This window comes from Elephas maximus, chromosome 4 (genome assembly GCF_024166365.1).
Source record: "Elephas maximus indicus isolate mEleMax1 chromosome 4, mEleMax1 primary haplotype, whole genome shotgun sequence".
In the NCBI taxonomy this organism is placed as follows: Eukaryota; Metazoa; Chordata; class Mammalia; order Proboscidea; family Elephantidae; genus Elephas; species Elephas maximus.
Window position 1 is genome coordinate 51,928,903 of NC_064822.1, and position 12,349 is coordinate 51,941,251.

Here is a 12,349-nt window from a genome sequence, read left to right on the forward strand (position 1 = left end):
TCAGCTGCAAACTTGCTGTTGTTGCTGCTAGGTGTCATCGAATCTGCTCCAGCTCATAGCAACCCTATATACAACAGAATGAAACACTGCCCAGTCCTGCGCCATGCTCACAATCGTTGCTTTGCTTGAGCCCATTGTTGCAGCCACTGTGTCAATCCATCTCGTTGAGGGTTTTCCTCTTTTTCACTGACTCTCTACTTTACCAAAAATGATGTCCTTCTCCAGGCACTGATCCCTCCTGATAACATGTCCAAAGTAAGTGAGATGAAGTCTTGCCCTCCTTGCTTCTAATGAGCATTCTGGCTGTACTTCTTCCAAGACAGATTTGTTCGTTCTTCTGACAGTATGTGGTATATTCAATATTCTTCACTGACATCATAATTCAAAGGCATCGATTCTTCTTCGGCATCCTTATTCATTGTTCAGCTTTCACATCCATTCGAAATGACTGAAAATACCATGGCTTAGGTTAGGTGCACCTTAGTCTTCAAGGTGACATCTTTGCTCTTTAACACTTTGAAAAGTTCTTTTGCAACAGATTTGCCCAATGGAATATGCCATTTGATTTGTTTACTGCTGCTTCCATTGACATTGATTGTGGATCCAGGTAATATGAAATCCTTGATAACATCAATGTTTTCTGCATTTATCATAATGTTGCTTATTGGTCCAGATATGAGGATTTTTGTTTTCTTTTGTTAAGGTATAACCCATATTGAAGCCTGTAGTCTTTGATCCTCATCAGTAAGTGCTTCAAGTCCTCTTCACTTTCAGTAAGCAGTTGTGTCATTTGCATATCACAGGTTGGTAATGAGTCTTCCTCCAATCCTGATGCTGGATTCTTCTTCATATAACTCAGATTCTCAGATTATTTGCTCAGCATATAGATTGAATATGTATGGTGAAAGGATACAACCCTGACACACACCTTTCCTGATTTTAAACCACACAATATCCCCTCATTTTGTTTAAACAACTGCCTCTTTGTCTATGTACAGGTTCCTCATGAGCACAATTAAGTGTTCTGGAATTCCCATTCTTTGCAATGTTATCCATAATTTGTTATGATCCACACAGTCGAATGCCTTGGCAAGGTCGGTAAAACACAGGTGAACATCGTTCTGGTACTCTCTGGTTTCAGGTAGGATCCCTCTGACATCAGCAATGATATCTTGTTTCCCACATTTTCTTCTGAATCCAGCTTGAACTTCTTGCAGTTTCCTGTTGATGTATTGCTGCAACCACTTTTGAATGATCTTCAGTAAAATTTTACTTGCGTGTGGTATTAATGACATTGTTGGCTAATTTCCGCATTTGGTTGGATCACCTTTCTTTGGAATGGGCATAAATATGGATCTCTTTTAGTCAGTTGGCCAGGTAGCTGTCTTCTAGCATTGCATCCATTTGTTGAAACTTCTCAATTAGTGTTCTGTCAATTCCTGGAGCCTTGTTTTTCAACAGTGCCTTCAGGGCAGCTTGGAATTCTTCCTCCGATATCATAGGTTCTTAATTGTATGCTACCTCCAGAAATTTTGAACATCAGCCAGTTGTTTTTGGTACAGTGACTTGTTTATTCCTTCCATCTTCTTCGGATGCTTTCTGCGTCTTTCAATGTTTTGCCCACAGAATCCTTCTATACTGCGACTCGAGGCTTGAATTTTTTCTTCAGCTCTCTCAGCTTGAGAAATGTCGAGTGTGTTCTTCCTTTTCAGTTTTCTAATTCCAGGTCTTTGCTCATTTCATTATAATACATGCTATACCTTTCACGAAAAAGGAAAGATGACTCGGAAGGCAGAAAAAATAGCTCAGAGGGTGAATACAAGACCCAGGGAGAATTGTTACAAGGCCTTGAAATCTAACTAAGAAATTTCTACTTGCTTAGCTGGATTTCAGAACTGCTTAAGGTCCCTGGGTGGTGCAAGTGATTTTCAATTGGCTGCTAACGTAAAGGTTGGCAGTGCAAACTGACCCAGCAGTGCTGTGGCAGAAAGGCCTTGTGATCTGCCTTCACTAAGATTACATCCAAGAAAACACTACGGAGCAGTCCTACTGGGTAATACTTGGGGTCACCATGAGTTGGAATCGACTTAATGGCAAGAGGTTTTTTTTTTTTTTTTTTTTTTGCATGGTGACTCCTTTTTTCCTTCCATTTTGCCTCTGTTTGAACCACAATGTCAGGAGCATATTAACCTGTAAGCATGATATGCACTGGCTTGCAGTAAGCAAGGTGCATATGGGCTTTATTGTGTTTACTTCCTAATCTGTAGTGCACAACAATTTCACATGGGTTTTGCCACATCAATGATATGAAAAACAGGTGAAATTGTACACTACAGATTAGTAAATAAGCACAATTAAGCCTGCGCATGCCTTGCTTATTGGGTAATCTGTCCCTAAACAATGTCTGTAACTGTTATCCCATGCCTGGGTTTCATCATTGCATGTGGTAGCACGTATCTTCTCTCTTTACCTTCACATGTCCACAGGTGGAAGGAACTTGTGCCCCAGCAGCTGTACTCAACCGGTTACATCCAGAACACTAATCCACTCCTGAAACTGATTTGGAGTTTGGAGTTGAGCTGATAAAATTTAGATGAGATTTTGGACTTTGGGTTGATGCTGTAATGGGATAAGACTGTAGAGGACCTTTGAAGAGAATGTGTATAGTTTGTATCTGGAAGAGACATAAATCATTGGGGACCACAGTGGGGACTGTGGTAGTCAGAATTATAAGATAGCTTCCAAGCTGCCTGTCCCCTCATATACATACCATACACCTTGAGTGGGGGCAGGAACTGTGAATATGATCAGATACACCTCCATGATTAAGTTACATTTCAGTTGCCTTTGAGTTCATCAAAAAAAGGAAATCAGCCTGGGTGGCCCTGACCTCTAGTGAATCCTTATGTAGACAAGAAGCAACAGTGAACATGCTCCTGCTAATCTAGAAGAAAGAAAACAGACATATTTTGAACTGTCCATGGAGGCCACATGACAAGGGACAGAGGGTGGCTTCTGGGACCTCAATCATGCATCTGCAAGGAAATGAATTCTGCCAACAGCTGGTAAGCTTGGAGGAGGACCCTGAGCCTCAAATGAGAGAGCAGCCCCAGCCATCACTTTGATTTCAGCCCGGCAAGACCCTGAGCAGAGGGCCCAGTTAACCCATACCTAGACCCCTGACCCACAGACACTGTGAGATAATAAATTTGTGTGGTTTCAAGCTGCTAAGATTGTAGCAATTTGTTATGCAGCATAGACAGCTAATATATTTCACTTAAAGATGTGACCTCTATAAATAAATATGAAACTAGACTGAGAGAAAATGAAGGTATTCACCCAGTATCTACTTGTTACTGAAAAGGTGAACATGCCAAGGGGTGCACCTAGTCACCTTTTAACAAATTTTGAAATTCTACTATTTCAAGATGAATGGATGGATGAATGGACAAATAAGACAGAGAGCTTTGCCAAGAGCTTGACACCTGAATGAAAAAAAATGCTGCTGCCTGCAGAATTTTTATGGGTGTTCTGTGCTTCGGACTCATCAGATTTCCTACTTCAGTCTTACAGAATTTTCCCTCAGACATGATTCATTCACTGACAATGATCAGGGGATGGAAAAACATGAATTAATAAGAAAAAAAGTGTTATCATTGCGGCAAGCTTATTTTCTATGATTTATCTAGATTCAGAATTTCCTTAAGGCTCATATACCTTGAATCTAATGCTTTACTTCGCCCACCTGGACCACTCTCAGGGGTATGGTGCCTTGATTAAGGGATGATTCCAGAAACCAATATTTTCAATTGACTATTTGCTTGAAGGCACAGAGGTTTTTACAGTCCATGGAAATGCATCCTATGAGGATCCCAGATGGGTAAGAAATCTAACCTTCTTTGAAAAAGTATAAGATTTAAAAAGAAAGAGAGGGAAAGAAAGTAAAGATTAAGAAAATATAATAATAAAAAGGGGAGACGGCAAAAGACAACAGTACAAAAATTGCACAGGATGTGTTCACAGACTTCCAGGAAAAAGGACACTTGGAAGTCAAGGATCTGGAGAATGGTTCTTTTTAAACTGCCCAGCCCATGGACCTCATGGAAAGTCTTTTTATAGTCCACATTCCCCAGTTTGGAGATTGCAAATTGAGGTGATTCCTAAATAAAAAGTCTTGAAACATAACTGCTAAAATCATGGACCAAGGCAAAGAAGGTTTTCCTCAGTTCTCTTGACTTAAAAGAGACATGTACAAACAGTTACTAAAACCCAAAACAAAAACCTAACCCGTTTCAGTTGAGTTGATTCCGACTCATGGCAACCCTGTAGAACAGAGTAGAATTGCTTCATAGAGTTTCCAAGGAGCAGATGGTGAATTTGAACTGCTGACCTTTTGGTTAGCAATCAAGCTCTTAACCACTGCACCACCAGGGCACTAGTTAGGAGATATTACCATAAGAGAACATGATTCGAAACAACCAAGGCCTTTTAGTTTCATTTTAGGTACAAGCATATCCTGTGTGTGTGTGTGTGTGTGTGTGTGTGTGTGGTATGTCTGTGTACATGTGTGTTTTCTTCAGTGTGTTCTTATATAAATAGTCCAAATAAAAAGAAAACTAGCAACTTGGGCTAAGCTGATAGTACAACTTGGAATATTTTTACATTAGTCAAATCTGTGTCTGACATGGTGGCTCTTCAGGCACATCTGGGCCCAAAGACCCAACTCAAGATGGTATTCAGTCAATATATCCCATTGTCCTATAGGTAAAAAGCTGAACATAGAGCTTAATATTGCTTTATGACCCAAATTTCTTAATAATTCAAAAAGACTAATGAATCTAAGGAGATGATTTCTATTTTAATAAAACCAAAAAACCAAACCTGTTGCCATCGAGTCACTTCCGACTCATTGCAACCATAAAGGACAGAGTAGAGCTGCTCCATAGGGTTTCCAAGGAGCACCTGGATTTGAACTGCCAGCCTTTTGGTTAGCAGCTGTAGCTCTTAACCACTACACCACCAGGGTTTCCTCTATTTTGATAAGACCTTTAAAAGCAACAATTAATGTTCTTGCCAATTTCACTGTGTTCTTTGACTTAGGGTGTGGTTAATGTCAAGTTTTGGTGAATAGCAGCAGGAGGTAACATATTTTCAGGACCCAGAGTGAAGTTATAAATCTACTCTTTGGGGTAGTACAGATGGAAAGATGTGTTTGTAGAGTTTCATTGCATCAAAACTCTCTGAGCAGTTCATTAACCTTCAGGGATCTACCGTTTATTATATTCAAAGACAAAGAAAATCAAAACTTTATCTATCCTGGGGGCAGCCAAAATAATGAAGACAGGTCAGTAATATTTTCTTGATTCGTAACATAATATTGCAGGTCTTTGATAGCAGCAGCATGGCTGACTGAGTGAAGTGTAGCAGAGATATCCTTTGTATCTTATTATGACTCTGCCCTAGCTTTCTTGCTCACACCTGGATGACCCACTTTCTAATACCCAACTGGCTAGCCTGGTATATTAGAAAGAGTCATGACCAGAAATTTTCAGAGGAAATTTCAAAAGTCACATTGGGGACTGGAAACTAATTCTAAACTTGAATGGTTTTATTGTATTCCATTTAAATCAGCAAGCACTGTGGTTAAGATCTTGGCTGCTGACCAAGAAGTCGGCAGTTCAAATCCATCAGCTACCCCTTGGGGAAACCGTATGGGGCAGTTCAACTCTGTCCTATAGGGTTGCTGTGAGTCGGAATTGACTAGACAGCAATGGGTTTGGTTTTTGGTTTATATACTTAGCAACAGTAGTAACAATAGTAATAATAAGAATAGCCGCCATTTTTTGACTATTCTACCCAAAGGGCTGTGTTTAACCTACTCTCACACTAACCCTATGAAATAAATGATAAATTTCGTATTCTCATTTTAATACATAAAAAGAGATAAGAGAATTGGGTCATCACAGGCATCAAACTGTATACACAGGCTGATATCAAAAGTATCTGTGTTACAGCAGTATTATTTTCACATTGAACAGTAATTCAGTTTCAATAAAATACATTTTAATTGCACATTATATTAATGTTGCTAATTTTATCAGTTTTATACTTTTGTTTATTTTTAATTTATAAATTTTGTGTTTAAGAACTGTAAACGCAAGAGCTTTACACTCATTTATATTTATATAGGTCTAAATAATAAACAACTAATATAAGTCAAGAGGGCTCATACACATATAGTCCCTTTTGTTTTGTTTTGTTTTGTTAAGAGATCTGCATTACATTCAGTTTGTAAAGTTTGGAGTACACGTTGAAAGCTGTTAGAAGATAAAAGCAAGACCCGATGATCCTTATCCTAGAGGAAGAAATATTGAAGATAGGAAAATAAACACAACAGAAGAGTCTTCAATTATGCTAAAGGCTGTTGCCCAAAAGAGTCAATACATTTTTCTTTCTGGCCCCAAGTTCTAAAACTATAATCAATAGGTGGAAGCTACACCCAAAAAGAAGCCAGACTTGTGGCAAGATGGCATGAGCTACCTTGGATGGTGATGAACTTCCTTTCATTGAAGGTGTTTCGCATAAAATTCCATGACCAGTTGGGTCACGACTGTGGACAGGAAAGGTGGACCAGAAGACATTAAGGTCCCTTTCTGTGCTGAGAGTCTCTGATACTTAAGGGATGAGTACTGAAGATAGGAAGACAAAAGACAGAATTCATTCATGTCACTTTTTTCACTACGACTAGATCTATTTGTGTTGAAATCTTAAAAACAGGCAGTATCCCAAAGACATAGAGGTGTACAGGGAAAGCAAGTAGTTTCATCTCCAAGAAAAAAAACCCAAACCAAACTTGTTGCTGTCGAGTCGATTCTGACTCATAGCAATCATATAGGACAGAGTAGAACTGCCCCATACAGTTTCCAAGGAAGGGCTGGTGGATTCGAACTGCCAACCTTTTGGGTTGCAGCTGTAGCTCATAACCACCAAGCCACCAGTGTTCCATCTCCGAGAAAGCTCCTTAACAAATGAATTGAGGGGGAAAGAAAAGAAAAAGAGTAAGCAGATATGTCAATTAATGAGTAGAGCAACCTCTCCTTTTTACTTGCAGAAGATGGTCTCCCCTGTCCATATACCACTTTTCTTTGCTGTATGTTTTGACTGAGAACCTAGCTCCCCTGACTTTCCTTCTGTGGCCCACTCTACTCTCATGAAAAACATAAAATAGGCCCCTTCCTCATCTCTGAGAAGTTGTGGAAGGAAAAAAGGAATCTTTTTTGGCAAGATGCAGCCACCAGACAGATGGCAGATGAACTAAAAGGAAACATTAAAAAAAAAGAAAGAAAGAAAAGAAACAACAGCTGCTGTTGAGTCAACTCCGATTCATGGCAACCCCATGCACATCAGAGTAGAACTTCCCTCCATAGGGTTTTCAAGGCTGTGACCTTTCAGAAACAGATCAACAGGCCTTTACTTTTGAGACACTCCTGAGTAGACTCAAAGCTCCAACCTTTTGGTTATAGCATTCCTCTACTTTAAGGGAACTTATAGCAGATGATGAAATGAGAATCCTCAAGAAGTGAATGAGCTAAGAGCACTAAAACTGACAGAGAATCAGATGGCGTTTGTTGACTGGGGAAGTGTTTGTGTTCATTTCAGAGTTTAACATCTGAGACTGAAAAAACGACCAACCGAAGCCACAGTAAATAAACAAATATGGACCAGTTGAGTCTCCTCCTCCTTTTCTGCCTTACAAAAGCAGTAAAATTTTGTAAAATGTGAATAAATGTGAAAGCATGCTTAAAATTATTTTCCATAAAGATTTTAAACTTAAATCCACCACAAAGGATAAGGAAGGACACTACATAATGATTAAAGGGACAATTGACAAGGAAGATATAACCATATTAAATATTTATGCACCCAATGACAGGGCTGCAAGATACATAAAACAAACTTTAACAGAACTGAAAAGTGAGATAGACAACTCCACAATTATAGTAGGAGACTTCAACACACCACTTTCGGAGAAGGATAGGACTTCCAGTAAGAAGCTCAATAGAGACACGGAAGACCTAATTGATACAATCAGCCAACTTGACGTCATAGACCTATACAGAACACTCCACCCAACAGCTGCAAAGTATACTTTTTTTTCTAGTGCACATGGAACATTCTCTAGAATAGATCACATATTAGTCATAAAACAAACCTTTGCAGAATCCAAAACATCGAAATATTACAAGGCATCTTCTCAGACCACAAGGCCATAAAAGTGGAAATCAATAAGAGAAAAATCAGGGAAAAGAAATCAAATACTTGGAAACGGAACAAAACCCTGCTCAAAAAAGACTGGGTTATGGAAGACATTAAGGAGGGAATAAGGAAATTCATAGAATGCAATGAGAATGAAAACACTACCTATCAAAACCTCTGAGACACAGCAAAAGCAGTGCTCAGAGGTCAATTTATATCGATAAATGGACACATACATAAAGAAGAAAGAGCCAAAATCAGAGAACTGTCCCTACAACCTGAACAAATAGAAAGTGAGCAACAAAAGGATCCATGAGGCACCAGAAGAAAACAAATAATAAAAATTAGAGGCGAACTAAATGAATTAGAGAACAGAAAAACAATTGAAAGAATTAACAAAGCCAAAAGCTGGTTCTTTGAAAAAATTAACAAAACTGATGAACCACTGGCCAGACGGACTAAAGAAATACAGGAAAGGAAACAAATAACCTGAATAAGAAACGAGATGGGCCATATCACAACAGACCCAACTGAAATTAAAAGAATCATATCAGATTATTAAGAAAAATTGTACTCTAACAAATTTGCAAACCTAGAAGAAATGGATGAATTCCTAGAAAAACACTGTCTACCTAAACTAACACAATCAGAAGTAGAACAACTAAATAGACCCATAACAAAAAAAAGAGATTGAAAAGGTAATCAAAAAACTCCCAAGAAAAAAAAGCCCTGGCCTGGCCGGCTTCACTGCAGAGTTCTACCAAACTTTCAGAGAAGAGTTAACACCACTACTACTAAAGGTATTTCAAAGCATAGAAAATGATGGAATACTACGTAACTCATTCTATGAAGCCACCATATCCCTGATACCAAAACCAGGTAAAGACACCACAAAAGAAGAAAATTACAGACCTATATCCCTCATGAACATAGATGCAAAAATCTTCAACAAAATTCTAGCCAATAGAATTCAACAACATATCAAAAAAATAATCCACCATGATCAAGTGGGATTTATACCAAGTATGCAAGGCTGGTTTAATATTAGAAAAACCATTAATGTAATCCACCATATAAATAAAACAAAAGACAAAAACCACATGATCTTATCAATTGATGCAGAAAAGGCATTTGACAAAGTCCAACACCCATTCATGATAAAAACTCTCAGCAAAACAGGAATTGAAGGAAAATTCCTCAACATAATAAAGGGCATCTATACAAAGTCAAAAAAAATAAATAAATCTTTTTTTTTTATACAAAGTCAACAGCCAACATCATCCTAAATGGAGAGAGCCTGAAAGCATTTCCATTGAGATCGGGAACCAGACAAGGATGCCCTTTATCACCGCTCTTATTCAACATTGTGCTAGAGGTCCTAGCCAGAGCAATTAGGCTAGACAAAGAAATAAAGGGCATCCGGATAGGCAAGGAAGAAGTAAAATTATCTCTATTTGCAGATGACATGATCTTATACACAGAAAACCCTAAGGAATCCTCCAGAAAACTACTGAAACTAATAGAAGAGTTTGGCAGAGTCTCAGGTTACAAGGTAAACATACAAAAATCACTTGGATTCCTCTACATCAACAAAAAGAACATCGAAGAGGAAATCACCAAATCAATACCATTCACGGTAGCCCCCAAGAAGATAAAATACTTAGGAATAAATCTTACCAAGGATGTAAAAGACCTATACAAAGAAAACTACAAAGTGCTAGTGCAAGAAACTAAAAGGGACCTACATAAGTGGAAAAACATACCTTGCTCATGGATGGGAAGACTTAACATAGTAAAAATGTCTATTCTACCAAAAGCCATCTATACATACAATGCACTTCCGATCCAAATTCCAATGACATTTTTTAATGAGATGGAGAAACAAATCACCAACTTCATAAGGAAGGGAAAGAAGCCCCGGATAAGTAAAGCATTACTAAAAAAGAAGAAGAAAGTGGGAGGCCTCACTCTACCTGATTTTAGAGCATATTCTACAGCACAGTAGTCAAAACAGCCTGGTACTGGTACAACAACAGGCACATAGACCAATGGAACAGAATCGAGAACCCAGATATAAATCCATCCACATATGTGCAGCTGATATTTGACAAAGGCCCAGTGTCAGTTAATTGGGGTAAAGATAGTCTTTTTAACAAATGGTGCTGGCATAACTGGATATCCATTTGCAAAAGAATGAAACAGGACCCATACCTCACACCATGCACAAAAACTAACTCCAAATGGATCAAAGACCTAAACATAAAGACTAAAAACGATAAAGATCATGGAAGAAAAAATAGGGACAATGTTAGGAGCCCTAATACAGGGTATAAACAGAATACAAAACATTACCAAAAATGATGAAGAGAAACCAGATAACTGGGAGCTCCTAAAAATCAAACACCTATGTTCATCTAAAGACTTCACCAAAAGAGTAAAAAGACCACCTACAGACTGGGAAAGAATTTTCAGCTATGACATCTCCGACCAGCGCCTGATCTCTAAAATCTATATGATTCTGTCAAAACTCAACCACAAAAAGACGAACAACCCAATCAAAAAGTGGGCAAAGCATATGAACACGCACTTCACTAAAGAAGATATTCAGGCAGCTAACAGATACATGAGAAAATGCTCTCGATCATTAGCCATTAGAGAAATGCAAATTAAAACTACGATGAGATTCCATCTCACTCCAACAAGGCTGGCATTAATCCAAAAAACACAAAATAGTAAATGTTGGAGAGGCTGCAGAGAGATTGGAACTCTTATACACTGCTGGTGGGAATGTAAAATGGTACAACCACTTTGGAAATCTATCTGGCATTTTCTTAAAAAGATAGAAATAGAACTACCATACAACCCAGAAATCCCACTCCTCGGAATATACCCTAGAGAAATAAGAGCCTTCACAGAAACAGATATATACACACCCATGTTTATTGCAGCTCTGTTTACAATAGCAAAAAGCTGGAAGCAACCAAGGTGTCCATCAACAGATGAATGGTTAAACAAATCATGGTATATTCACACAATGGAATACTACGCATCGATAAAGAACAGTGACGAATCTGTGAAACATTTCATAACATGGAGGAACCTGGGAGGCATTATGCTGAGTGAAATTAGTCAGATGCAAAAGGACAAATATTGTATAAGACCACTATTACAAGATCTTGAGAAATAGTATAAACTGAGAAGAACACATTCTTTTGTGGTTACGAGAGGGGGGAGGGAGGGAAGGTGGGAGAGGGTTATTTACTGATTAGTTAGTAGATAAGAACTACTTTAGGTGAAGGGAAGGACAATACTCAATACACAGAAGGTCAGCTCAACTGGACTGGACCAAAAGCAAAGATGTTTCCGGGATAAACTGAATGCTTCAAAGGTCAGCAGAGCAAGGGCGGGGGTTTGGGGAATATGGCTTAAGAGGACTTCTAAGTCAATTGACAAAATAAATTCTATTATGAAAACATTCTGCATCCCACTTTGAAGTGTGGCGTCTGGGGTCTTAAATGCTAACAAGCGGCCATCTAAGATGCATCAATTGGTCTCAACCCACCTGGATCAAAGGAGAATGAAGAACGCCAAGGTCACATGATAACTATGAGCCCAAGACAGAAAGGGCCACTTGAACTAGAGACTTACATCATCCTGAGACCAGAAGAACTAGATGGTGCCCGGCCACAACCGATGACTGCCCTGACAGGGAGCACAACAGAGAACCCCTGAGGGAGCAGGAGAACAGTGGGATGCAGACCCCAAACTCTCATAAAAAGACCAGACTTAATGGTTTGACTGAGACTAGAACAGTCCCGGCGGTCATGGTCCCCAAGCCTTCTGTTGGCCCAGGACAGGAACCATTCCCAAAGACAACTCATCGGACATGGAAGGGACTGGACAATGGGTTGGAGAGAGATGCTGATGAAGAGTAAGCTACTTGTATCAGGTGGACACTTGAGACTGTGTTGGCATCTCTTGTCTGGAGGGGAGATGGGAGGGTAGAGAGGGTTAGAAACTGGCAAAAGGGTCACGAAAGAAGAGACTGGAGGGAGGGAGCCGGCTGACTCATTAAGAGGAGAGTAAATGGGAG